The sequence below is a fragment of the Schistocerca cancellata genome, unplaced genomic scaffold (assembly GCF_023864275.1).
Source record: "Schistocerca cancellata isolate TAMUIC-IGC-003103 unplaced genomic scaffold, iqSchCanc2.1 HiC_scaffold_747, whole genome shotgun sequence".
Taxonomy (NCBI): Eukaryota; Metazoa; Arthropoda; class Insecta; order Orthoptera; family Acrididae; genus Schistocerca; species Schistocerca cancellata.
In genome coordinates this window covers 16,849-35,197 of record NW_026046758.1, presented here as the reverse complement: position 1 = coordinate 35,197, position 18,349 = coordinate 16,849, and the positions used below count along the sequence as shown (strand labels likewise).

The following is an 18,349-nucleotide window of genomic DNA, read 5'->3' as shown; positions in this document are numbered from 1 at the left end:
GACATTAACGTTGTGATCGAGAAATGTAGTTGCTGCAGAATCGTAAGAAACTCTGCGTCTTAGGAAGTGTTTCTCGTATTCTCCACACGACGTCGTCATCGTTTCAGAACTTACAGGGTTTGCTGTTGACGCTGGGTCAGCGCACCCCAGGCTTAATGATCGAGCTCGAAGCACCCAAGAAAAAGAATAATTTTAGCAGAGCGTGGTTTCGATCCACGGACCTCTGGGTTATGGGCCCAGCACGCTTCCACTGCGCCACTCTGCTGCGTGACGTGGAACACTTGGAAAAGCATTGTCTGCGTCGCGTACCGTTTACTTAACTGTGCAACATCTCTCAGCTTGACTTGTCTCGACTTTGCTCGACTGACGCTACGCTGACGCTTGCACGAAGCGATATTTACCACGATCGTCTCGAGATGCAGCTGCGAGATGCTCAGGATTGACATTGCACTCCACGCAGGTGGAAACATTCGAATGCACTGCCTAGCTACGCGCCCGCAACTAACAAAATGCCGACCCTGCCAGGATTCGAACCTGGAATCTTCTGATCCGTAGTCAGACGCGTTATCCGTTGCGCCACAGGGCCACTGTTCGCCTTTCGTCATATGAGGCGGGTACACATCGCAGAGCAACGTGTTCTCCGTGGCTCGGCAACTGCGTGTCGTCCACTGACAACGGCGGCGCGGCCACTCTGGTCTTCCGCACTCTGCAGGGAGCTGCCAAGGAAGGCATCTCTCCTCCAGCTGCTCGGCCACGGTGCGCCTGCATAGCTTAGAGCTTGCCACACATCTGCCCTCGCTGTTGGACAGGTAGCAGAAGGCAAGGCGCGCGTTTTTCTGCAATTTTTCGGTGATGACAAGCGGTTGATATGCTTGTAAGTGTAGCATATGAAACAAGAATCGTATGAAGCATCCGTAGCCAGGTGCTAAAGTCGCAGTATGGCCGCAGGTGACGGTCGTATGATGGGTCTGTAGCCACAACAGGTTGGCGGCAAAGCAAATACCGCTAACTGAAAGCACCCTGCTGTAGCCCCAGTGGCGCAATTGGTTAGCGCACGGTACTTATAAGGCAGTAGCCGTGAGCAGTGCCGGGGTTGTGAGTTCGAGCCTCACCTGGGGCATACTTTTATTTCGTAGCAGCTGACTCTGAAAGCATCGGGACGCTAGATTTGAGATGAATCACCTACTTGAGAAGAATAAGTGTGCGTGCGTTGTGCGTATCGTTTGCGTATTCCTCGGTAGTATAGTGGTTAGTATCCCCGCCTGTCACGCGGGAGACCGGGGTTCGATTCCCCGCCGGGGAGGTGCGATTTTTATATCGCGAAAGTTGCACGTGTGGCCCGATAGGACATTAACGTTGTGATCGAGAAATGTAGTTGCTGCAGAATCGTAAGAAACTCTGCGTCTTAGGAAGTGTTTCTCGTATTCTCCACACGACGTCGTCATCGTTTCAGAACTTACAGGGTTTGCTGTTGACGCTGGGTCAGCGCACCCCAGGCTTAATGATCGAGCTCGAAGCACCCAAGAAAAAGAATAATTTTAGCAGAGCGTGGTTTCGATCCACGGACCTCTGGGTTATGGGCCCAGCACGCTTCCACTGCGCCACTCTGCTGCGTGACGTGGGACACTTGGAAAAGCATTGTCTGCGTCGCGTACCGTTTACTTAACTGTGCAACATCTCTCAGCTTGACTTGTCTCGACTTTGCTCGACTGACGCTACGCTGACGCTTGCACGAAGCGATATTTACCACGATCGTCTCGAGATGCAGCTGCGAGATGCTCAGGATTGACATTGCACTCCACGCAGGTGGAAACATTCGAATGCACTGCCTAGCTACGCGCCCGCAACTAACAAAATGCCGACCCTGCCAGGATTCGAACCTGGAATCTTCTGATCCGTAGTCAGACGCGTTATCCGTTGCGCCACAGGGCCACTGTTCGCCTTTCGTCATATGAGGCGGGTACACATCGCAGAGCAACGTGTTCTCCGTGGCTCGGCAACTGCGTGTCGTCCACTGACAACGGCGGCGCGGCCACTCTGGTCTTCCGCACTCTGCAGGGAGCTGCCAAGGAAGGCATCTCTCCTCCAGCTGCTCGGCCACGGTGCGCCTGCATAGCTTAGAGCTTGCCACACATCTGCCCTCGCTGTTGGACAGGTAGCAGAAGGCAAGGCGCGCGTTTTTCTGCAATTTTTCGGTGATGACAAGCGGTTGATATGCTTGTAAGTGTAGCATATGAAACAAGAATCGTATGAAGCATCCGTAGCCAGGTGCTAAAGTCGCAGTATGGCCGCAGGTGACGGTCGTATGATGGGTCTGTAGCCACAACAGGTTGGCGGCAAAGCAAATACCGCTAACTGAAAGCACCCTGCTGTAGCCCCAGTGGCGCAATTGGTTAGCGCACGGTACTTATAAGGCAGTAGCCGTGAGCAATGCCGGGGTTGTGAGTTCGAGCCTCACCTGGGGCATACTTTTATTTCGTAGCAGCTGACTCTGAAAGCATCGGGACGCTAGATTTGAGATGAATCACCTACTTGAGAAGAATAAGTGTGCGTGCGTTGTGCGTATCGTTTGCGTATTCCTCGGTAGTATAGTGGTTAGTATCCCCGCCTGTCACGCGGGAGACCGGGGTTCGATTCCCCGCCGGGGAGGTGCGATTTTTATATCGCGAAAGTTGCACGTGTGGCCCGATAGGACATTAACGTTGTGATCGAGAAATGTAGTTGCTGCAGAATCGTAAGAAACTCTGCGTCTTAGGAAGTGTTTCTCGTATTCTCCACACGACGTCGTCATCGTTTCAGAACTTACAGGGTTTGCTGTTGACGCTGGGTCAGCGCACCCCAGGCTTAATGATCGAGCTCGAAGCACCCAAGAAAAAGAATAATTTTAGCAGAGCGTGGTTTCGATCCACGGACCTCTGGGTTATGGGCCCAGCACGCTTCCACTGCGCCACTCTGCTGCGTGACGTGGGACACTTGGAAAAGCATTGTCTGCGTCGCGTACCGTTTACTTAACTGTGCAACATCTCTCAGCTTGACTTGTCTCGACTTTGCTCGACTGACGCTACGCTGACGCTTGCACGAAGCGATATTTACCACGATCGTCTCGAGATGCAGCTGCGAGATGCTCAGGATTGACATTGCACTCCACGCAGGTGGAAACATTCGAATGCACTGCCTAGCTACGCGCCCGCAACTAACAAAATGCCGACCCTGCCAGGATTCGAACCTGGAATCTTCTGATCCGTAGTCAGACGCGTTATCCGTTGCGCCACAGGGCCACTGTTCGCCTTTCGTCATATGAGGCGGGTACACATCGCAGAGCAACGTGTTCTCCGTGGCTCGGCAACTGCGTGTCGTCCACTGACAACGGCGGCGCGGCCACTCTGGTCTTCCGCACTCTGCAGGGAGCTGCCAAGGAAGGCATCTCTCCTCCAGCTGCTCGGCCACGGTGCGCCTGCATAGCTTAGAGCTTGCCACACATCTGCCCTCGCTGTTGGACAGGTAGCAGAAGGCAAGGCGCGCGTTTTTCTGCAATTTTTCGGTGATGACAAGCGGTTGATATGCTTGTAAGTGTAGCATATGAAACAAGAATCGTATGAAGCATCCGTAGCCAGGTGCTAAAGTCGCAGTATGGCCGCAGGTGACGGTCGTATGATGGGTCTGTAGCCACAACAGGTTGGCGGCAAAGCAAATACCGCTAACTGAAAGCACCCTGCTGTAGCCCCAGTGGCGCAATTGGTTAGCGCACGGTACTTATAAGGCAGTAGCCGTGAGCAGTGCCGGGGTTGTGAGTTCGAGCCTCACCTGGGGCATACTTTTATTTCGTAGCAGCTGACTCTGAAAGCATCGGGACGCTAGATTTGAGATGAATCACCTACTTGAGAAGAATAAGTGTGCGTGCGTTGTGCGTATCGTTTGCGTATTCCTCGGTAGTATAGTGGTTAGTATCCCCGCCTGTCACGCGGGAGACCGGGGTTCGATTCCCCGCCGGGGAGGTGCGATTTTTATATAGCGAAAGTTGCACGTGTGGCCCGATAGGACATTAACGTTGTGATCGAGAAATGTAGTTGCTGCAGAATCGTAAGAAACTCTGCGTCTTAGGAAGTGTTTCTCGTATTCTCCACACGACGTCGTCATCGTTTCAGAACTTACAGGGTTTGCTGTTGACGCTGGGTCAGCGCACCCCAGGCTTAATGATCGAGCTCGAAGCACCCAAGAAAAAGAACAATTTTAGCAGAGCGTGGTTTCGATCCACGGACCTCTGGGTTATGGGCCCAGCACGCTTCCACTGCGCCACTCTGCTGCGTGACGTGGGACACTTGGAAAAGCATTGTCTGCGTCGCGTACCGTTTACTTAACTGTGCAACATCTCTCAGCTTGACTTGTCTCGACTTTGCTCGACTGACGCTACGCTGACGCTTGCACGAAGCGATATTTACCACGATCGTCTCGAGATGCAGCTGCGAGATGCTCAGGATTGACATTGCACTCCACGCAGGTGGAAACATTCGAATGCACTGCCTAGCTACGCGCCCGCAACTAACAAAATGCCGACCCTGCCAGGATTCGAACCTGGAATCTTCTGATCCGTAGTCAGACGCGTTATCCGTTGCGCCACAGGGCCACTGTTCGCCTTTCGTCATATGAGGCGGGTACACATCGCAGAGCAACGTGTTCTCCGTGGCTCGGCAACTGCGTGTCGTCCACTGACAACGGCGGCGCGGCCACTCTGGTCTTCCGCACTCTGCAGGGAGCTGCCAAGGAAGGCATCTCTCCTCCAGCTGCTCGGCCACGGTGCGCCTGCATAGCTTAGAGCTTGCCACACATCTGCCCTCGCTGTTGGACAGGTAGCAGAAGGCAAGGCGCGCGTTTTTCTGCAATTTTTCGGTGATGACAAGCGGTTGATATGCTTGTAAGTGTAGCATATGAAACAAGAATCGTATGAAGCATCCGTAGCCAGGTGCTAAAGTCGCAGTATGGCCGCAGGTGACGGTCGTATGATGGGTCTGTAGCCACAACAGGTTGGCGGCAAAGCAAATACCGCTAACTGAAAGCACCCTGCTGTAGCCCCAGTGGCGCAATTGGTTAGCGCACGGTACTTATAAGGCAGTAGCCGTGAGCAGTGCCGGGGTTGTGAGTTCGAGCCTCACCTGGGGCATACTTTTATTTCGTAGCAGCTGACTCTGAAAGCATCGGGACGCTAGATTTGAGATGAATCACCTACTTGAGAAGAATAAGTGTGCGTGCGTTGTGCGTATCGTTTGCGTATTCCTCGGTAGTATAGTGGTTAGTATCCCCGCCTGTCACGCGGGAGACCGGGGTTCGATTCCCCGCCGGGGAGGTGCGATTTTTATATCGCGAAAGTTGCACGTGTGGCCCGATAGGACATTAACGTTGTGATCGAGAAATGTAGTTGCTGCAGAATCGTAAGAAACTCTGCGTCTTAGGAAGTGTTTCTCGTATTCTCCACACGACGTCGTCATCGTTTCAGAACTTACAGGGTTTGCTGTTGACGCTGGGTCAGCGCACCCCAGGCTTAATGATCGAGCTCGAAGCACCCAAGAAAAAGAATAATTTTAGCAGAGCGTGGTTTCGATCCACGGACCTCTGGGTTATGGGCCCAGCACGCTTCCACTGCGCCACTCTGCTGCGTGACGTGGAACACTTGGAAAAGCATTGTCTGCGTCGCGTACCGTTTACTTAACTGTGCAACATCTCTCAGCTTGACTTGTCTCGACTTTGCTCGACTGACGCTACGCTGACGCTTGCACGAAGCGATATTTACCACGATCGTCTCGAGATGCAGCTGCGAGATGCTCAGGATTGACATTGCACTCCACGCAGGTGGAAACATTCGAATGCACTGCCTAGCTACGCGCCCGCAACTAACAAAATGCCGACCCTGCCAGGATTCGAACCTGGAATCTTCTGATCCGTAGTCAGACGCGTTATCCGTTGCGCCACAGGGCCACTGTTCGCCTTTCGTCATATGAGGCGGGTACACATCGCAGAGCAACGTGTTCTCCGTGGCTCGGCAACTGCGTGTCGTCCACTGACAACGGCGGCGCGGCCACTCTGGTCTTCCGCACTCTGCAGGGAGCTGCCAAGGAAGGCATCTCTCCTCCAGCTGCTCGGCCACGGTGCGCCTGCATAGCTTAGAGCTTGCCACACATCTGCCCTCGCTGTTGGACAGGTAGCAGAAGGCAAGGCGCGCGTTTTTCTGCAATTTTTCGGTGATGACAAGCGGTTGATATGCTTGTAAGTGTAGCATATGAAACAAGAATCGTATGAAGCATCCGTAGCCAGGTGCTAAAGTCGCAGTATGGCCGCAGGTGACGGTCGTATGATGGGTCTGTAGCCACAACAGGTTGGCGGCAAAGCAAATACCGCTAACTGAAAGCACCCTGCTGTAGCCCCAGTGGCGCAATTGGTTAGCGCACGGTACTTATAAGGCAGTAGCCGTGAGCAATGCCGGGGTTGTGAGTTCGAGCCTCACCTGGGGCATACTTTTATTTCGTAGCAGCTGACTCTGAAAGCATCGGGACGCTAGATTTGAGATGAATCACCTACTTGAGAAGAATAAGTGTGCGTGCGTTGTGCGTATCGTTTGCGTATTCCTCGGTAGTATAGTGGTTAGTATCCCCGCCTGTCACGCGGGAGACCGGGGTTCGATTCCCCGCCGGGGAGGTGCGATTTTTATATCGCGAAAGTTGCACGTGTGGCCCGATAGGACATTAACGTTGTGATCGAGAAATGTAGTTGCTGCAGAATCGTAAGAAACTCTGCGTCTTAGGAAGTGTTTCTCGTATTCTCCACACGACGTCGTCATCGTTTCAGAACTTACAGGGTTTGCTGTTGACGCTGGGTCAGCGCACCCCAGGCTTAATGATCGAGCTCGAAGCACCCAAGAAAAAGAATAATTTTAGCAGAGCGTGGTTTCGATCCACGGACCTCTGGGTTATGGGCCCAGCACGCTTCCACTGCGCCACTCTGCTGCGTGACGTGGGACACTTGGAAAAGCATTGTCTGCGTCGCGTACCGTTTACTTAACTGTGCAACATCTCTCAGCTTGACTTGTCTCGACTTTGCTCGACTGACGCTACGCTGACGCTTGCACGAAGCGATATTTACCACGATCGTCTCGAGATGCAGCTGCGAGATGCTCAGGATTGACATTGCACTCCACGCAGGTGGAAACATTCGAATGCACTGCCTAGCTACGCGCCCGCAACTAACAAAATGCCGACCCTGCCAGGATTCGAACCTGGAATCTTCTGATCCGTAGTCAGACGCGTTATCCGTTGCGCCACAGGGCCACTGTTCGCCTTTCGTCATATGAGGCGGGTACACATCGCAGAGCAACGTGTTCTCCGTGGCTCGGCAACTGCGTGTCGTCCACTGACAACGGCGGCGCGGCCACTCTGGTCTTCCGCACTCTGCAGGGAGCTGCCAAGGAAGGCATCTCTCCTCCAGCTGCTCGGCCACGGTGCGCCTGCATAGCTTAGAGCTTGCCACACATCTGCCCTCGCTGTTGGACAGGTAGCAGAAGGCAAGGCGCGCGTTTTTCTGCAATTTTTCGGTGATGACAAGCGGTTGATATGCTTGTAAGTGTAGCATATGAAACAAGAATCGTATGAAGCATCCGTAGCCAGGTGCTAAAGTCGCAGTATGGCCGCAGGTGACGGTCGTATGATGGGTCTGTAGCCACAACAGGTTGGCGGCAAAGCAAATACCGCTAACTGAAAGCACCTTGCTGTAGCCCCAGTGGCGCAATTGGTTAGCGCACGGTACTTATAAGGCAGTAGCCGTGAGCAATGCCGGGGTTGTGAGTTCGAGCCTCACCTGGGGCATACTTTTATTTCGTAGCAGCTGACTCTGAAAGCATCGGGACGCTAGATTTGAGATGAATCACCTACTTGAGAAGAATAAGTGTGCGTGCGTTGTGCGTATCGTTTGCGTATTCCTCGGTAGTATAGTGGTTAGTATCCCCGCCTGTCACGCGGGAGACCGGGGTTCGATTCCCCGCCGGGGAGGTGCGATTTTTATATCGCGAAAGTTGCACGTGTGGCCCGATAGGACATTAACGTTGTGATCGAGAAATGTAGTTGCTGCAGAATCGTAAGAAACTCTGCGTCTTAGGAAGTGTTTCTCGTATTCTCCACACGACGTCGTCATCGTTTCAGAACTTACAGGGTTTGCTGTTGACGCTGGGTCAGCGCACCCCAGGCTTAATGATCGAGCTCGAAGCACCCAAGAAAAAGAATAATTTTAGCAGAGCGTGGTTTCGATCCACGGACCTCTGGGTTATGGGCCCAGCACGCTTCCACTGCGCCACTCTGCTGCGTGACGTGGGACACTTGGAAAAGCATTGTCTGCGTCGCGTACCGTTTACTTAACTGTGCAACATCTCTCAGCTTGACTTGTCTCGACTTTGCTCGACTGACGCTACGCTGACGCTTGCACGAAGCGATATTTACCACGATCGTCTCGAGATGCAGCTGCGAGATGCTCAGGATTGACATTGCACTCCACGCAGGTGGAAACATTCGAATGCACTGCCTAGCTACGCGCCCGCAACTAACAAAATGCCGACCCTGCCAGGATTCGAACCTGGAATCTTCTGATCCGTAGTCAGACGCGTTATCCGTTGCGCCACAGGGCCACTGTTCGCCTTTCGTCATATGAGGCGGGTACACATCGCAGAGCAACGTGTTCTCCGTGGCTCGGCAACTGCGTGTCGTCCACTGACAACGGCGGCGCGGCCACTCTGGTCTTCCGCACTCTGCAGGGAGCTGCCAAGGAAGGCATCTGTCCTCCAGCTGCTCGGCCACGGTGCGCCTGCATAGCTTAGAGCTTGCCACACATCTGCCCTCGCTGTTGGACAGGTAGCAGAAGGCAAGGCGCGCGTTTTTCTGCAATTTTTCGGTGATGACAAGCGGTTGATATGCTTGTAAGTGTAGCATATGAAACAAGAATCGTATGAAGCATCCGTAGCCAGGTGCTAAAGTCGCAGTATGGCCGCAGGTGACGGTCGTATGATGGGTCTGTAGCCACAACAGGTTGGCGGCAAAGCAAATACCGCTAACTGAAAGCACCCTGCTGTAGCCCCAGTGGCGCAATTGGTTAGCGCACGGTACTTATAAGGCAGTAGCCGTGAGCAATGCCGGGGTTGTGAGTTCGAGCCTCACCTGGGGCATACTTTTATTTCGTAGCAGCTGACTCTGAAAGCATCGGGACGCTAGATTTGAGATGAATCACCTACTTGAGAAGAATAAGTGTGCGTGCGTTGTGCGTATCGTTTGCGTATTCCTCGGTAGTATAGTGGTTAGTATCCCCGCCTGTCACGCGGGAGACCGGGGTTCGATTCCCCGCCGGGGAGGTGCGATTTTTATATCGCGAAAGTTGCACGTGTGGCCCGATAGGACATTAACGTTGTGATCGAGAAATGTAGTTGCTGCAGAATCGTAAGAAACTCTGCGTCTTAGGAAGTGTTTCTCGTATTCTCCACACGACGTCGTCATCGTTTCAGAACTTACAGGGTTTGCTGTTGACGCTGGGTCAGCGCACCCCAGGCTTAATGATCGAGCTCGAAGCACCCAAGAAAAAGAATAATTTTAGCAGAGCGTGGTTTCGATCCACGGACCTCTGGGTTATGGGCCCAGCACGCTTCCACTGCGCCACTCTGCTGCGTGACGTGGGACACTTGGAAAAGCATTGTCTGCGTCGCGTACCGTTTACTTAACTGTGCAACATCTCTCAGCTTGACTTGTCTCGACTTTGCTCGACTGACGCTACGCTGACGCTTGCACGAAGCGATATTTACCACGATCGTCTCGAGATGCAGCTGCGAGATGCTCAGGATTGACATTGCACTCCACGCAGGTGGAAACATTCGAATGCACTGCCTAGCTACGCGCCCGCAACTAACAAAATGCCGACCCTGCCAGGATTCGAACCTGGAATCTTCTGATCCGTAGTCAGACGCGTTATCCGTTGCGCCACAGGGCCACTGTTCGCCTTTCGTCATATGAGGCGGGTACACATCGCAGAGCAACGTGTTCTCCGTGGCTCGGCAACTGCGTGTCGTCCACTGACAACGGCGGCGCGGCCACTCTGGTCTTCCGCACTCTGCAGGGAGCTGCCAAGGAAGGCATCTCTCCTCCAGCTGCTCGGCCACGGTGCGCCTGCATAGCTTAGAGCTTGCCACACATCTGCCCTCGCTGTTGGACAGGTAGCAGAAGGCAAGGCGCGCGTTTTTCTGCAATTTTTCGGTGATGACAAGCGGTTGATATGCTTGTAAGTGTAGCATATGAAACAAGAATCGTATGAAGCATCCGTAGCCAGGTGCTAAAGTCGCAGTATGGCCGCAGGTGACGGTCGTATGATGGGTCTGTAGCCACAACAGGTTGGCGGCAAAGCAAATACCGCTAACTGAAAGCACCCTGCTGTAGCCCCAGTGGCGCACTTGGTTAGCGCACGGTACTTATAAGGCAGTAGCCGTGAGCAATGCCGGGGTTGTGAGTTCGAGCCTCACCTGGGGCATACTTTTATTTCGTAGCAGCTGACTCTGAAAGCATCGGGACGCTAGATTTGAGATGAATCACCTACTTGAGAAGAATAAGTGTGCGTGCGTTGTGCGTATCGTTTGCGTATTCCTCGGTAGTATAGTGGTTAGTATCCCCGCCTGTCACGCGGGAGACCGGGGTTCGATTCCCCGCCGGGGAGGTGCGATTTTTATATCGCGAAAGTTGCACGTGTGGCCCGATAGGACATTAACGTTGTGATCGAGAAATGTAGTTGCTGCAGAATCGTAAGAAACTCTGCGTCTTAGGAAGTGTTTCTCGTATTCTCCACACGACGTCGTCATCGTTTCAGAACTTACAGGGTTTGCTGTTGACGCTGGGTCAGCGCACCCCAGGCTTAATGATCGAGCTCGAAGCACCCAAGAAAAAGAATAATTTTAGCAGAGCGTGGTTTCGATCCACGGACCTCTGGGTTATGGGCCCAGCACGCTTCCACTGCGCCACTCTGCTGCGTGACGTGGGACACTTGGAAAAGCATTGTCTGCGTCGCGTACCGTTTACTTAACTGTGCAACATCTCTCAGCTTGACTTGTCTCGACTTTGCTCGACTGACGCTACGCTGACGCTTGCACGAAGCGATATTTACCACGATCGTCTCGAGATGCAGCTGCGAGATGCTCAGGATTGACATTGCACTCCACGCAGGTGGAAACATTCGAATGCACTGCCTAGCTACGCGCCCGCAACTAACAAAATGCCGACCCTGCCAGGATTCGAACCTGGAATCTTCTGATCCGTAGTCAGACGCGTTATCCGTTGCGCCACAGGGCCACTGTTCGCCTTTCGTCATATGAGGCGGGTACACATCGCAGAGCAACGTGTTCTCCGTGGCTCGGCAACTGCGTGTCGTCCACTGACAACGGCGGCGCGGCCACTCTGGTCTTCCGCACTCTGCAGGGAGCTGCCAAGGAAGGCATCTCTCCTCCAGCTGCTCGGCCACGGTGCGCCTGCATAGCTTAGAGCTTGCCACACATCTGCCCTCGCTGTTGGACAGGTAGCAGAAGGCAAGGCGCGCGTTTTTCTGCAATTTTTCGGTGATGACAAGCGGTTGATATGCTTGTAAGTGTAGCATATGAAACAAGAATCGTATGAAGCATCCGTAGCCAGGTGCTAAAGTCGCAGTATGGCCGCAGGTGACGGTCGTATGATGGGTCTGTAGCCACAACAGGTTGGCGGCAAAGCAAATACCGCTAACTGAAAGCACCCTGCTGTAGCCCCAGTGGCGCAATTGGTTAGCGCACGGTACTTATAAGGCAGTAGCCGTGAGCAATGCCGGGGTTGTGAGTTCGAGCCTCACCTGGGGCATACTTTTATTTCGTAGCAGCTGACTCTGAAAGCATCGGGACGCTAGATTTGAGATGAATCACCTACTTGAGAAGAATAAGTGTGCGTGCGTTGTGCGTATCGTTTGCGTATTCCTCGGTAGTATAGTGGTTAGTATCCCCGCCTGTCACGCGGGAGACCGGGGTTCGATTCCCCGCCGGGGAGGTGCGATTTTTATATCGCGAAAGTTGCACGTGTGGCCCGATAGGACATTAACGTTGTGATCGAGAAATGTAGTTGCTGCAGAATCGTAAGAAACTCTGCGTCTTAGGAAGTGTTTCTCGTATTCTCCACACGACGTCGTCATCGTTTCAGAACTTACAGGGTTTGCTGTTGACGCTGGGTCAGCGCACCCCAGGCTTAATGATCGAGCTCGAAGCACCCAAGAAAAAGAATAATTTCAGCAGAGCGTGGTTTCGATCCACGGACCTCTGGGTTATGGGCCCAGCACGCTTCCACTGCGCCACTCTGCTGCGTGACGTGGGACACTTGGAAAAGCATTGTCTGCGTCGCGTACCGTTTACTTAACTGTGCAACATCTCTCAGCTTGACTTGTCTCGACTTTGCTCGACTGACGCTACGCTGACGCTTGCACGAAGCGATATTTACCACGATCGTCTCGAGATGCAGCTGCGAGATGCTCAGGATTGACATTGCACTCCACGCAGGTGGAAACATTCGAATGCACTGCCTAGCTACGCGCCCGCAACTAACAAAATGCCGACCCTGCCAGGATTCGAACCTGGAATCTTCTGATCCGTAGTCAGACGCGTTATCCGTTGCGCCACAGGGCCACTGTTCGCCTTTGTCATATGAGGCGGGTACACATCGCAGAGCAACGTGTTCTCCGTGGCTCGGCAACTGCGTGTCGTCCACTGACAACGGCGGCGCGGCCACTCTGGTCTTCCGCACTCTGCAGGGAGCTGCCAAGGAAGGCATCTCTCCTCCAGCTGCTCGGCCACGGTGCGCCTGCATAGCTTAGAGCTTGCCACACATCTGCCCTCGCTGTTGGACAGGTAGCAGAAGGCAAGGCGCGCGTTTTTCTGCAATTTTTCGGTGATGACAAGCGGTTGATATGCTTGTAAGTGTAGCATATGAAACAAGAATCGTATGAAGCATCCGTAGCCAGGTGCTAAAGTCGCAGTATGGCCGCAGGTGACGGTCGTATGATGGGTCTGTAGCCACAACAGGTTGGCGGCAAAGCAAATACCGCTAACTGAAAGCACCCTGCTGTAGCCCCAGTGGCGCAATTGGTTAGCGCACGGTACTTATAAGGCAGTAGCCGTGAGCAATGCCGGGGTTGTGAGTTCGAGCCTCACCTGGGGCATACTTTTATTTCGTAGCAGCTGACTCTGAAAGCATCGGGACGCTAGATTTGAGATGAATCACCTACTTGAGAAGAATAAGTGTGCGTGCGTTGTGCGTATCGTTTGCGTATTCCTCGGTAGTATAGTGGTTAGTATCCCCGCCTGTCACGCGGGAGACCGGGGTTCGATTCCCCGCCGGGGAGGTGCGATTTTTATATCGCGAAAGTTGCACGTGTGGCCCGATAGGACATTAACGTTGTGATCGAGAAATGTAGTTGCTGCAGAATCGTAAGAAACTCTGCGTCTTAGGAAGTGTTTCTCGTATTCTCCACACGACGTCGTCATCGTTTCAGAACTTACAGGGTTTGCTGTTGACGCTGGGTCAGCGCACCCCAGGCTTAATGATCGAGCTCGAAGCACCCAAGAAAAAGAATAATTTTAGCAGAGCGTGGTTTCGATCCACGGACCTCTGGGTTATGGGCCCAGCACGCTTCCACTGCGCCACTCTGCTGCGTGACGTGGGACACTTGGAAAAGCATTGTCTGCGTCGCGTACCGTTTACTTAACTGTGCAACATCTCTCAGCTTGACTTGACTCGACTTTGCTCGACTGACGCTACGCTGACGCTTGCACGAAGCGATATTTACCACGATCGTCTCGAGATGCAGCTGCGAGATGCTCAGGATTGACATTGCACTCCACGCAGGTGGAAACATTCGAATGCACTGCCTAGCTACGCGCCCGCAACTAACAAAATGCCGACCCTGCCAGGATTCGAACCTGGAATCTTCTGATCCGTAGTCAGACGCGTTATCCGTTGCGCCACAGGGCCACTGTTCGCCTTTCGTCATATGAGGCGGGTACACATCGCAGAGCAACGTGTTCTCCGTGGCTCGGCAACTGCGTGTCGTCCACTGACAACGGCGGCGCGGCCACTCTGGTCTTCCGCACTCTGCAGGGAGCTGCCAAGGAAGGCATCTCTCCTCCAGCTGCTCGGCCACGGTGCGCCTGCATAGCTTAGAGCTTGCCACACATCTGCCCTCGCTGTTGGACAGGTAGCAGAAGGCAAGGCGCGCGTTTTTCTGCAATTTTTCGGTGATGACAAGCGGTTGATATGCTTGTAAGTGTAGCATATGAAACAAGAATCGTATGAAGCATCCGTAGCCAGGTGCTAAAGTCGCAGTATGGCCGCAGGTGACGGTCGTATGATGGGTCTGTAGCCACAACAGGTTGGCGGCAAAGCAAATACCGCTAACTGAAAGCACCCTGCTGTAGCCCCAGTGGCGCAATTGGTTAGCGCACGGTACTTATAAGGCAGTAGCCGTGAGCAATGCCGGGGTTGTGAGTTCGAGCCTCACCTGGGGCATACTTTTATTTCGTAGCAGCTGACTCTGAAAGCATCGGGACGCTAGATTTGAGATGAATCACCTACTTGAGAAGAATAAGTGTGCGTGCGTTGTGCGTATCGTTTGCGTATTCCTCGGTAGTATAGTGGTTAGTATCCCCGCCTGTCACGCGGGAGACCGGGGTTCGATTCCCCGCCGGGGAGGTGCGATTTTTATATCGCGAAAGTTGCACGTGTGGCCCGATAGGACATTAACGTTGTGATCGAGAAATGTAGTTGCTGCAGAATCGTAAGAAACTCTGCGTCTTAGGAAGTGTTTCTCGTATTCTCCACACGACGTCGTCATCGTTTCAGAACTTACAGGGTTTGCTGTTGACGCTGGGTCAGCGCACCCCAGGCTTAATGATCGAGCTCGAAGCACCCAAGAAAAAGAATAATTTCAGCAGAGCGTGGTTTCGATCCACGGACCTCTGGGTTATGGGCCCAGCACGCTTCCACTGCGCCACTCTGCTGCGTGACGTGGGACACTTGGAAAAGCATTGTCTGCGTCGCGTACCGTTTACTTAACTGTGCAACATCTCTCAGCTTGACTTGTCTCGACTTTGCTCGACTGACGCTACGCTGACGCTTGCACGAAGCGATATTTACCACGATCGTCTCGAGATGCAGCTGCGAGATGCTCAGGATTGACATTGCACTCCACGCAGGTGGAAACATTCGAATGCACTGCCTAGCTACGCGCCCGCAACTAACAAAATGCCGACCCTGCCAGGATTCGAACCTGGAATCTTCTGATCCGTAGTCAGACGCGTTATCCGTTGCGCCACAGGGCCACTGTTCGCCTTTGTCATATGAGGCGGGTACACATCGCAGAGCAACGTGTTCTCCGTGGCTCGGCAACTGCGTGTCGTCCACTGACAACGGCGGCGCGGCCACTCTGGTCTTCCGCACTCTGCAGGGAGCTGCCAAGGAAGGCATCTCTCCTCCAGCTGCTCGGCCACGGTGCGCCTGCATAGCTTAGAGCTTGCCACACATCTGCCCTCGCTGTTGGACAGGTAGCAGAAGGCAAGGCGCGCGTTTTTCTGCAATTTTTCGGTGATGACAAGCGGTTGATATGCTTGTAAGTGTAGCATATGAAACAAGAATCGTATGAAGCATCCGTAGCCAGGTGCTAAAGTCGCAGTATGGCCGCAGGTGACGGTCGTATGATGGGTCTGTAGCCACAACAGGTTGGCGGCAAAGCAAATACCGCTAACTGAAAGCACCCTGCTGTAGCCCCAGTGGCGCAATTGGTTAGCGCACGGTACTTATAAGGCAGTAGCCGTGAGCAATGCCGGGGTTGTGAGTTCGAGCCTCACCTGGGGCATACTTTTATTTCGTAGCAGCTGACTCTGAAAGCATCGGGACGCTAGATTTGAGATGAATCACCTACTTGAGAAGAATAAGTGTGCGTGCGTTGTGCGTATCGTTTGCGTATTCCTCGGTAGTATAGTGGTTAGTATCCCCGCCTGTCACGCGGGAGACCGGGGTTCGATTCCCCGCCGGGGAGGTGCGATTTTTATATCGCGAAAGTTGCACGTGTGGCCCGATAGGACATTAACGTTGTGATCGAGAAATGTAGTTGCTGCAGAATCGTAAGAAACTCTGCGTCTTAGGAAGTGTTTCTCGTATTCTCCACACGACGTCGTCATCGTTTCAGAACTTACAGGGTTTGCTGTTGACGCTGGGTCAGCGCACCCCAGGCTTAATGATCGAGCTCGAAGCACCCAAGAAAAAGAATAATTTTAGCAGAGCGTGGTTTCGATCCACGGACCTCTGGGTTATGGGCCCAGCACGCTTCCACTGCGCCACTCTGCTGCGTGACGTGGGACACTTGGAAAAGCATTGTCTGCGTCGCGTACCGTTTACTTAACTGTGCAACATCTCTCAGCTTGACTTGACTCGACTTTGCTCGACTGACGCTACGCTGACGCTTGCACGAAGCGATATTTACCACGATCGTCTCGAGATGCAGCTGCGAGATGCTCAGGATTGACATTGCACTCCACGCAGGTGGAAACATTCGAATGCACTGCCTAGCTACGCGCCCGCAACTAACAAAATGCCGACCCTGCCAGGATTCGAACCTGGAATCTTCTGATCCGTAGTCAGACGCGTTATCCGTTGCGCCACAGGGCCACTGTTCGCCTTTCGTCATATGAGGCGGGTACACATCGCAGAGCAACGTGTTCTCCGTGGCTCGGCAACTGCGTGTCGTCCACTGACAACGGCGGCGCGGCCACTCTGGTCTTCCGCACTCTGCAGGGAGCTGCCAAGGAAGGCATCTCTCCTCCAGCTGCTCGGCCACGGTGCGCCTGCATAGCTTAGAGCTTGCCACACATCTGCCCTCGCTGTTGGACAGGTAGCAGAAGGCAAGGCGCGCGTTTTTCTGCAATTTTTCGGTGATGACAAGCGGTTGATATGCTTGTAAGTGTAGCATATGAAACAAGAATCGTATGAAGCATCCGTAGCCAGGTGCTAAAGTCGCAGTATGGCCGCAGGTGACGGTCGTATGATGGGTCTGTAGCCACAACAGGTTGGCGGCAAAGCAAATACCGCTAACTGAAAGCACCCTGCTGTAGCCCCAGTGGCGCAATTGGTTAGCGCACGGTACTTATAAGGCAGTAGCCGTGAGCAATGCCGGGGTTGTGAGTTCGAGCCTCACCTGGGGCATACTTTTATTTCGTAGCAGCTGACTCTGAAAGCATCGGGACGCTAGATTTGAGATGAATCACCTACTTGAGAAGAATAAGTGTGCGTGCGTTGTGCGTATCGTTTGCGTATTCCTCGGTAGTATAGTGGTTAGTATCCCCGCCTGTCACGCGGGAGACCGGGGTTCGATTCCCCGCCGGGGAGGTGCGATTTTTATATCGCGAAAGTTGCACGTGTGGCCCGATAGGACATTAACGTTGTGATCGAGAAATGTAGTTGCTGCAGAATCGTAAGAAACTCTGCGTCTTAGGAAGTGTTTCTCGTATTCTCCACACGACGTCGTCATCGTTTCAGAACTTACAGGGTTTGCTGTTGACGCTGGGTCAGCGCACCCCAGGCTTAATGATCGAGCTCGAAGCACCCAAGAAAAAGAATAATTTTAGCAGAGCGTGGTTTCGATCCACGGACCTCTGGGTTATGGGCCCAGCACGCTTCCACTGCGCCACTCTGCTGCGTGACGTGGGACACTTGGAAAAGCATTGTCTGCGTCGCGTACCGTTTACTTAACTGTGCAACATCTCTCAGCTTGACTTGACTCGACTTTGCTCGACTGACGCTACGCTGACGCTTGCACGAAGCGATATTTACCACGATCGTCTCGAGATGCAGCTGCGAGATGCTCAGGATTGACATTGCACTCCACGCAGGTGGAAACATTCGAATGCACTGCCTAGCTACGCGCCCACAACTAACAAAATGCCGACCCTGCCAGGATTCGAACCTGGAATCTTCTGATCCGTAGTCAGACGCGTTATCCGTTGCGCCACAGGGCCACTGTTCGCCTTTCGTCATATGAGGCGGGTACACATCGCAGAGCAACGTGTTCTCCGTGGCTCGGCAACTGCGTGTCGTCCACTGACAACGGCGGCGCGGCCACTCTGGTCTTCCGCACTCTGCAGGGAGCTGCCAAGGAAGGCATCTCTCCTCCAGCTGCTCGGCCACGGTGCGCCTGCATAGCTTAGAGCTTGCCACACATCTGCCCTCGCTGTTGGACAGGTAGCAGAAGGCAAGGCGCGCGTTTTTCTGCAATTTTTCGGTGA

The 18,349-nt window shown here is 53.5% G+C and overlaps 52 non-coding genes across 52 annotated transcripts; 26 read left to right on the top strand and 26 right to left on the bottom strand.

The window, feature by feature from the left end:
• Positions 1-193: 193 nt before the first annotated feature.
• Trnam-cau (transfer RNA methionine (anticodon CAU)) lies at positions 194-265 on the bottom strand. Its single transcript has one exon. It is a non-coding gene; the product is annotated as a tRNA-Met (tRNA).
• Positions 266-513: 248 nt separating this feature from the next.
• On the bottom strand, positions 514-586 carry Trnar-acg (transfer RNA arginine (anticodon ACG)). Its single transcript has one exon. It is a non-coding gene; the product is annotated as a tRNA-Arg (tRNA).
• A 442-nt stretch (positions 587-1,028) lies between these two features.
• Positions 1,029-1,120, top strand: Trnai-uau (transfer RNA isoleucine (anticodon UAU)). The gene is given in 2 exon segments: positions 1,029-1,066; positions 1,085-1,120. It is a non-coding gene; the product is annotated as a tRNA-Ile (tRNA).
• A 111-nt stretch (positions 1,121-1,231) lies between these two features.
• Positions 1,232-1,303, top strand: Trnad-guc (transfer RNA aspartic acid (anticodon GUC)). The gene has a single exon. It is a non-coding gene; the product is annotated as a tRNA-Asp (tRNA).
• A 236-nt stretch (positions 1,304-1,539) lies between these two features.
• Positions 1,540-1,611, bottom strand: Trnam-cau (transfer RNA methionine (anticodon CAU)). Its single transcript has one exon. It is a non-coding gene; the product is annotated as a tRNA-Met (tRNA).
• Positions 1,612-1,859: 248 nt separating this feature from the next.
• Positions 1,860-1,932, bottom strand: Trnar-acg (transfer RNA arginine (anticodon ACG)). Its single transcript has one exon. It is a non-coding gene; the product is annotated as a tRNA-Arg (tRNA).
• A 442-nt stretch (positions 1,933-2,374) lies between these two features.
• Positions 2,375-2,466, top strand: Trnai-uau (transfer RNA isoleucine (anticodon UAU)). Its single transcript is given in 2 exon segments — positions 2,375-2,412; positions 2,431-2,466. It is a non-coding gene; the product is annotated as a tRNA-Ile (tRNA).
• A 111-nt stretch (positions 2,467-2,577) lies between these two features.
• Trnad-guc (transfer RNA aspartic acid (anticodon GUC)) lies at positions 2,578-2,649 on the top strand. Its single transcript has one exon. It is a non-coding gene; the product is annotated as a tRNA-Asp (tRNA).
• A 236-nt stretch (positions 2,650-2,885) lies between these two features.
• On the bottom strand, positions 2,886-2,957 carry Trnam-cau (transfer RNA methionine (anticodon CAU)). Its single transcript has one exon. It is a non-coding gene; the product is annotated as a tRNA-Met (tRNA).
• Positions 2,958-3,205: 248 nt separating this feature from the next.
• Trnar-acg (transfer RNA arginine (anticodon ACG)) lies at positions 3,206-3,278 on the bottom strand. Its single transcript has one exon. It is a non-coding gene; the product is annotated as a tRNA-Arg (tRNA).
• Positions 3,279-3,720: 442 nt separating this feature from the next.
• Positions 3,721-3,812, top strand: Trnai-uau (transfer RNA isoleucine (anticodon UAU)). The gene is given in 2 exon segments: positions 3,721-3,758; positions 3,777-3,812. It is a non-coding gene; the product is annotated as a tRNA-Ile (tRNA).
• Positions 3,813-3,923: 111 nt separating this feature from the next.
• Trnad-guc (transfer RNA aspartic acid (anticodon GUC)) lies at positions 3,924-3,995 on the top strand. Its single transcript has one exon. It is a non-coding gene; the product is annotated as a tRNA-Asp (tRNA).
• A 236-nt stretch (positions 3,996-4,231) lies between these two features.
• Positions 4,232-4,303, bottom strand: Trnam-cau (transfer RNA methionine (anticodon CAU)). The gene has a single exon. It is a non-coding gene; the product is annotated as a tRNA-Met (tRNA).
• A 248-nt stretch (positions 4,304-4,551) lies between these two features.
• Trnar-acg (transfer RNA arginine (anticodon ACG)) lies at positions 4,552-4,624 on the bottom strand. The gene has a single exon. It is a non-coding gene; the product is annotated as a tRNA-Arg (tRNA).
• A 442-nt stretch (positions 4,625-5,066) lies between these two features.
• Trnai-uau (transfer RNA isoleucine (anticodon UAU)) lies at positions 5,067-5,158 on the top strand. The gene is given in 2 exon segments: positions 5,067-5,104; positions 5,123-5,158. It is a non-coding gene; the product is annotated as a tRNA-Ile (tRNA).
• A 111-nt stretch (positions 5,159-5,269) lies between these two features.
• On the top strand, positions 5,270-5,341 carry Trnad-guc (transfer RNA aspartic acid (anticodon GUC)). Its single transcript has one exon. It is a non-coding gene; the product is annotated as a tRNA-Asp (tRNA).
• Positions 5,342-5,577: 236 nt separating this feature from the next.
• On the bottom strand, positions 5,578-5,649 carry Trnam-cau (transfer RNA methionine (anticodon CAU)). The gene has a single exon. It is a non-coding gene; the product is annotated as a tRNA-Met (tRNA).
• Positions 5,650-5,897: 248 nt separating this feature from the next.
• On the bottom strand, positions 5,898-5,970 carry Trnar-acg (transfer RNA arginine (anticodon ACG)). The gene has a single exon. It is a non-coding gene; the product is annotated as a tRNA-Arg (tRNA).
• A 442-nt stretch (positions 5,971-6,412) lies between these two features.
• Positions 6,413-6,504, top strand: Trnai-uau (transfer RNA isoleucine (anticodon UAU)). The gene is given in 2 exon segments: positions 6,413-6,450; positions 6,469-6,504. It is a non-coding gene; the product is annotated as a tRNA-Ile (tRNA).
• Positions 6,505-6,615: 111 nt separating this feature from the next.
• Trnad-guc (transfer RNA aspartic acid (anticodon GUC)) lies at positions 6,616-6,687 on the top strand. Its single transcript has one exon. It is a non-coding gene; the product is annotated as a tRNA-Asp (tRNA).
• Positions 6,688-6,923: 236 nt separating this feature from the next.
• Trnam-cau (transfer RNA methionine (anticodon CAU)) lies at positions 6,924-6,995 on the bottom strand. Its single transcript has one exon. It is a non-coding gene; the product is annotated as a tRNA-Met (tRNA).
• A 248-nt stretch (positions 6,996-7,243) lies between these two features.
• Trnar-acg (transfer RNA arginine (anticodon ACG)) lies at positions 7,244-7,316 on the bottom strand. The gene has a single exon. It is a non-coding gene; the product is annotated as a tRNA-Arg (tRNA).
• Positions 7,317-7,758: 442 nt separating this feature from the next.
• Trnai-uau (transfer RNA isoleucine (anticodon UAU)) lies at positions 7,759-7,850 on the top strand. The gene is given in 2 exon segments: positions 7,759-7,796; positions 7,815-7,850. It is a non-coding gene; the product is annotated as a tRNA-Ile (tRNA).
• Positions 7,851-7,961: 111 nt separating this feature from the next.
• Positions 7,962-8,033, top strand: Trnad-guc (transfer RNA aspartic acid (anticodon GUC)). Its single transcript has one exon. It is a non-coding gene; the product is annotated as a tRNA-Asp (tRNA).
• Positions 8,034-8,269: 236 nt separating this feature from the next.
• Positions 8,270-8,341, bottom strand: Trnam-cau (transfer RNA methionine (anticodon CAU)). Its single transcript has one exon. It is a non-coding gene; the product is annotated as a tRNA-Met (tRNA).
• Positions 8,342-8,589: 248 nt separating this feature from the next.
• Positions 8,590-8,662, bottom strand: Trnar-acg (transfer RNA arginine (anticodon ACG)). Its single transcript has one exon. It is a non-coding gene; the product is annotated as a tRNA-Arg (tRNA).
• Positions 8,663-9,104: 442 nt separating this feature from the next.
• On the top strand, positions 9,105-9,196 carry Trnai-uau (transfer RNA isoleucine (anticodon UAU)). The gene is given in 2 exon segments: positions 9,105-9,142; positions 9,161-9,196. It is a non-coding gene; the product is annotated as a tRNA-Ile (tRNA).
• A 111-nt stretch (positions 9,197-9,307) lies between these two features.
• Positions 9,308-9,379, top strand: Trnad-guc (transfer RNA aspartic acid (anticodon GUC)). The gene has a single exon. It is a non-coding gene; the product is annotated as a tRNA-Asp (tRNA).
• Positions 9,380-9,615: 236 nt separating this feature from the next.
• On the bottom strand, positions 9,616-9,687 carry Trnam-cau (transfer RNA methionine (anticodon CAU)). Its single transcript has one exon. It is a non-coding gene; the product is annotated as a tRNA-Met (tRNA).
• Positions 9,688-9,935: 248 nt separating this feature from the next.
• Positions 9,936-10,008, bottom strand: Trnar-acg (transfer RNA arginine (anticodon ACG)). Its single transcript has one exon. It is a non-coding gene; the product is annotated as a tRNA-Arg (tRNA).
• Positions 10,009-10,450: 442 nt separating this feature from the next.
• On the top strand, positions 10,451-10,542 carry Trnai-uau (transfer RNA isoleucine (anticodon UAU)). Its single transcript is given in 2 exon segments — positions 10,451-10,488; positions 10,507-10,542. It is a non-coding gene; the product is annotated as a tRNA-Ile (tRNA).
• Positions 10,543-10,653: 111 nt separating this feature from the next.
• Positions 10,654-10,725, top strand: Trnad-guc (transfer RNA aspartic acid (anticodon GUC)). Its single transcript has one exon. It is a non-coding gene; the product is annotated as a tRNA-Asp (tRNA).
• Positions 10,726-10,961: 236 nt separating this feature from the next.
• Trnam-cau (transfer RNA methionine (anticodon CAU)) lies at positions 10,962-11,033 on the bottom strand. Its single transcript has one exon. It is a non-coding gene; the product is annotated as a tRNA-Met (tRNA).
• A 248-nt stretch (positions 11,034-11,281) lies between these two features.
• On the bottom strand, positions 11,282-11,354 carry Trnar-acg (transfer RNA arginine (anticodon ACG)). The gene has a single exon. It is a non-coding gene; the product is annotated as a tRNA-Arg (tRNA).
• A 442-nt stretch (positions 11,355-11,796) lies between these two features.
• Trnai-uau (transfer RNA isoleucine (anticodon UAU)) lies at positions 11,797-11,888 on the top strand. The gene is given in 2 exon segments: positions 11,797-11,834; positions 11,853-11,888. It is a non-coding gene; the product is annotated as a tRNA-Ile (tRNA).
• A 111-nt stretch (positions 11,889-11,999) lies between these two features.
• Trnad-guc (transfer RNA aspartic acid (anticodon GUC)) lies at positions 12,000-12,071 on the top strand. Its single transcript has one exon. It is a non-coding gene; the product is annotated as a tRNA-Asp (tRNA).
• A 556-nt stretch (positions 12,072-12,627) lies between these two features.
• Trnar-acg (transfer RNA arginine (anticodon ACG)) lies at positions 12,628-12,700 on the bottom strand. The gene has a single exon. It is a non-coding gene; the product is annotated as a tRNA-Arg (tRNA).
• Positions 12,701-13,141: 441 nt separating this feature from the next.
• Positions 13,142-13,233, top strand: Trnai-uau (transfer RNA isoleucine (anticodon UAU)). The gene is given in 2 exon segments: positions 13,142-13,179; positions 13,198-13,233. It is a non-coding gene; the product is annotated as a tRNA-Ile (tRNA).
• A 111-nt stretch (positions 13,234-13,344) lies between these two features.
• On the top strand, positions 13,345-13,416 carry Trnad-guc (transfer RNA aspartic acid (anticodon GUC)). The gene has a single exon. It is a non-coding gene; the product is annotated as a tRNA-Asp (tRNA).
• A 236-nt stretch (positions 13,417-13,652) lies between these two features.
• Trnam-cau (transfer RNA methionine (anticodon CAU)) lies at positions 13,653-13,724 on the bottom strand. The gene has a single exon. It is a non-coding gene; the product is annotated as a tRNA-Met (tRNA).
• A 248-nt stretch (positions 13,725-13,972) lies between these two features.
• Trnar-acg (transfer RNA arginine (anticodon ACG)) lies at positions 13,973-14,045 on the bottom strand. The gene has a single exon. It is a non-coding gene; the product is annotated as a tRNA-Arg (tRNA).
• Positions 14,046-14,487: 442 nt separating this feature from the next.
• Positions 14,488-14,579, top strand: Trnai-uau (transfer RNA isoleucine (anticodon UAU)). Its single transcript is given in 2 exon segments — positions 14,488-14,525; positions 14,544-14,579. It is a non-coding gene; the product is annotated as a tRNA-Ile (tRNA).
• Positions 14,580-14,690: 111 nt separating this feature from the next.
• On the top strand, positions 14,691-14,762 carry Trnad-guc (transfer RNA aspartic acid (anticodon GUC)). Its single transcript has one exon. It is a non-coding gene; the product is annotated as a tRNA-Asp (tRNA).
• A 556-nt stretch (positions 14,763-15,318) lies between these two features.
• Trnar-acg (transfer RNA arginine (anticodon ACG)) lies at positions 15,319-15,391 on the bottom strand. The gene has a single exon. It is a non-coding gene; the product is annotated as a tRNA-Arg (tRNA).
• A 441-nt stretch (positions 15,392-15,832) lies between these two features.
• Positions 15,833-15,924, top strand: Trnai-uau (transfer RNA isoleucine (anticodon UAU)). Its single transcript is given in 2 exon segments — positions 15,833-15,870; positions 15,889-15,924. It is a non-coding gene; the product is annotated as a tRNA-Ile (tRNA).
• Positions 15,925-16,035: 111 nt separating this feature from the next.
• Trnad-guc (transfer RNA aspartic acid (anticodon GUC)) lies at positions 16,036-16,107 on the top strand. The gene has a single exon. It is a non-coding gene; the product is annotated as a tRNA-Asp (tRNA).
• Positions 16,108-16,343: 236 nt separating this feature from the next.
• Trnam-cau (transfer RNA methionine (anticodon CAU)) lies at positions 16,344-16,415 on the bottom strand. The gene has a single exon. It is a non-coding gene; the product is annotated as a tRNA-Met (tRNA).
• Positions 16,416-16,663: 248 nt separating this feature from the next.
• Positions 16,664-16,736, bottom strand: Trnar-acg (transfer RNA arginine (anticodon ACG)). Its single transcript has one exon. It is a non-coding gene; the product is annotated as a tRNA-Arg (tRNA).
• Positions 16,737-17,178: 442 nt separating this feature from the next.
• Positions 17,179-17,270, top strand: Trnai-uau (transfer RNA isoleucine (anticodon UAU)). Its single transcript is given in 2 exon segments — positions 17,179-17,216; positions 17,235-17,270. It is a non-coding gene; the product is annotated as a tRNA-Ile (tRNA).
• Positions 17,271-17,381: 111 nt separating this feature from the next.
• Trnad-guc (transfer RNA aspartic acid (anticodon GUC)) lies at positions 17,382-17,453 on the top strand. The gene has a single exon. It is a non-coding gene; the product is annotated as a tRNA-Asp (tRNA).
• Positions 17,454-17,689: 236 nt separating this feature from the next.
• On the bottom strand, positions 17,690-17,761 carry Trnam-cau (transfer RNA methionine (anticodon CAU)). The gene has a single exon. It is a non-coding gene; the product is annotated as a tRNA-Met (tRNA).
• Positions 17,762-18,009: 248 nt separating this feature from the next.
• Trnar-acg (transfer RNA arginine (anticodon ACG)) lies at positions 18,010-18,082 on the bottom strand. The gene has a single exon. It is a non-coding gene; the product is annotated as a tRNA-Arg (tRNA).
• Positions 18,083-18,349: the final 267 nt, after the last annotated feature.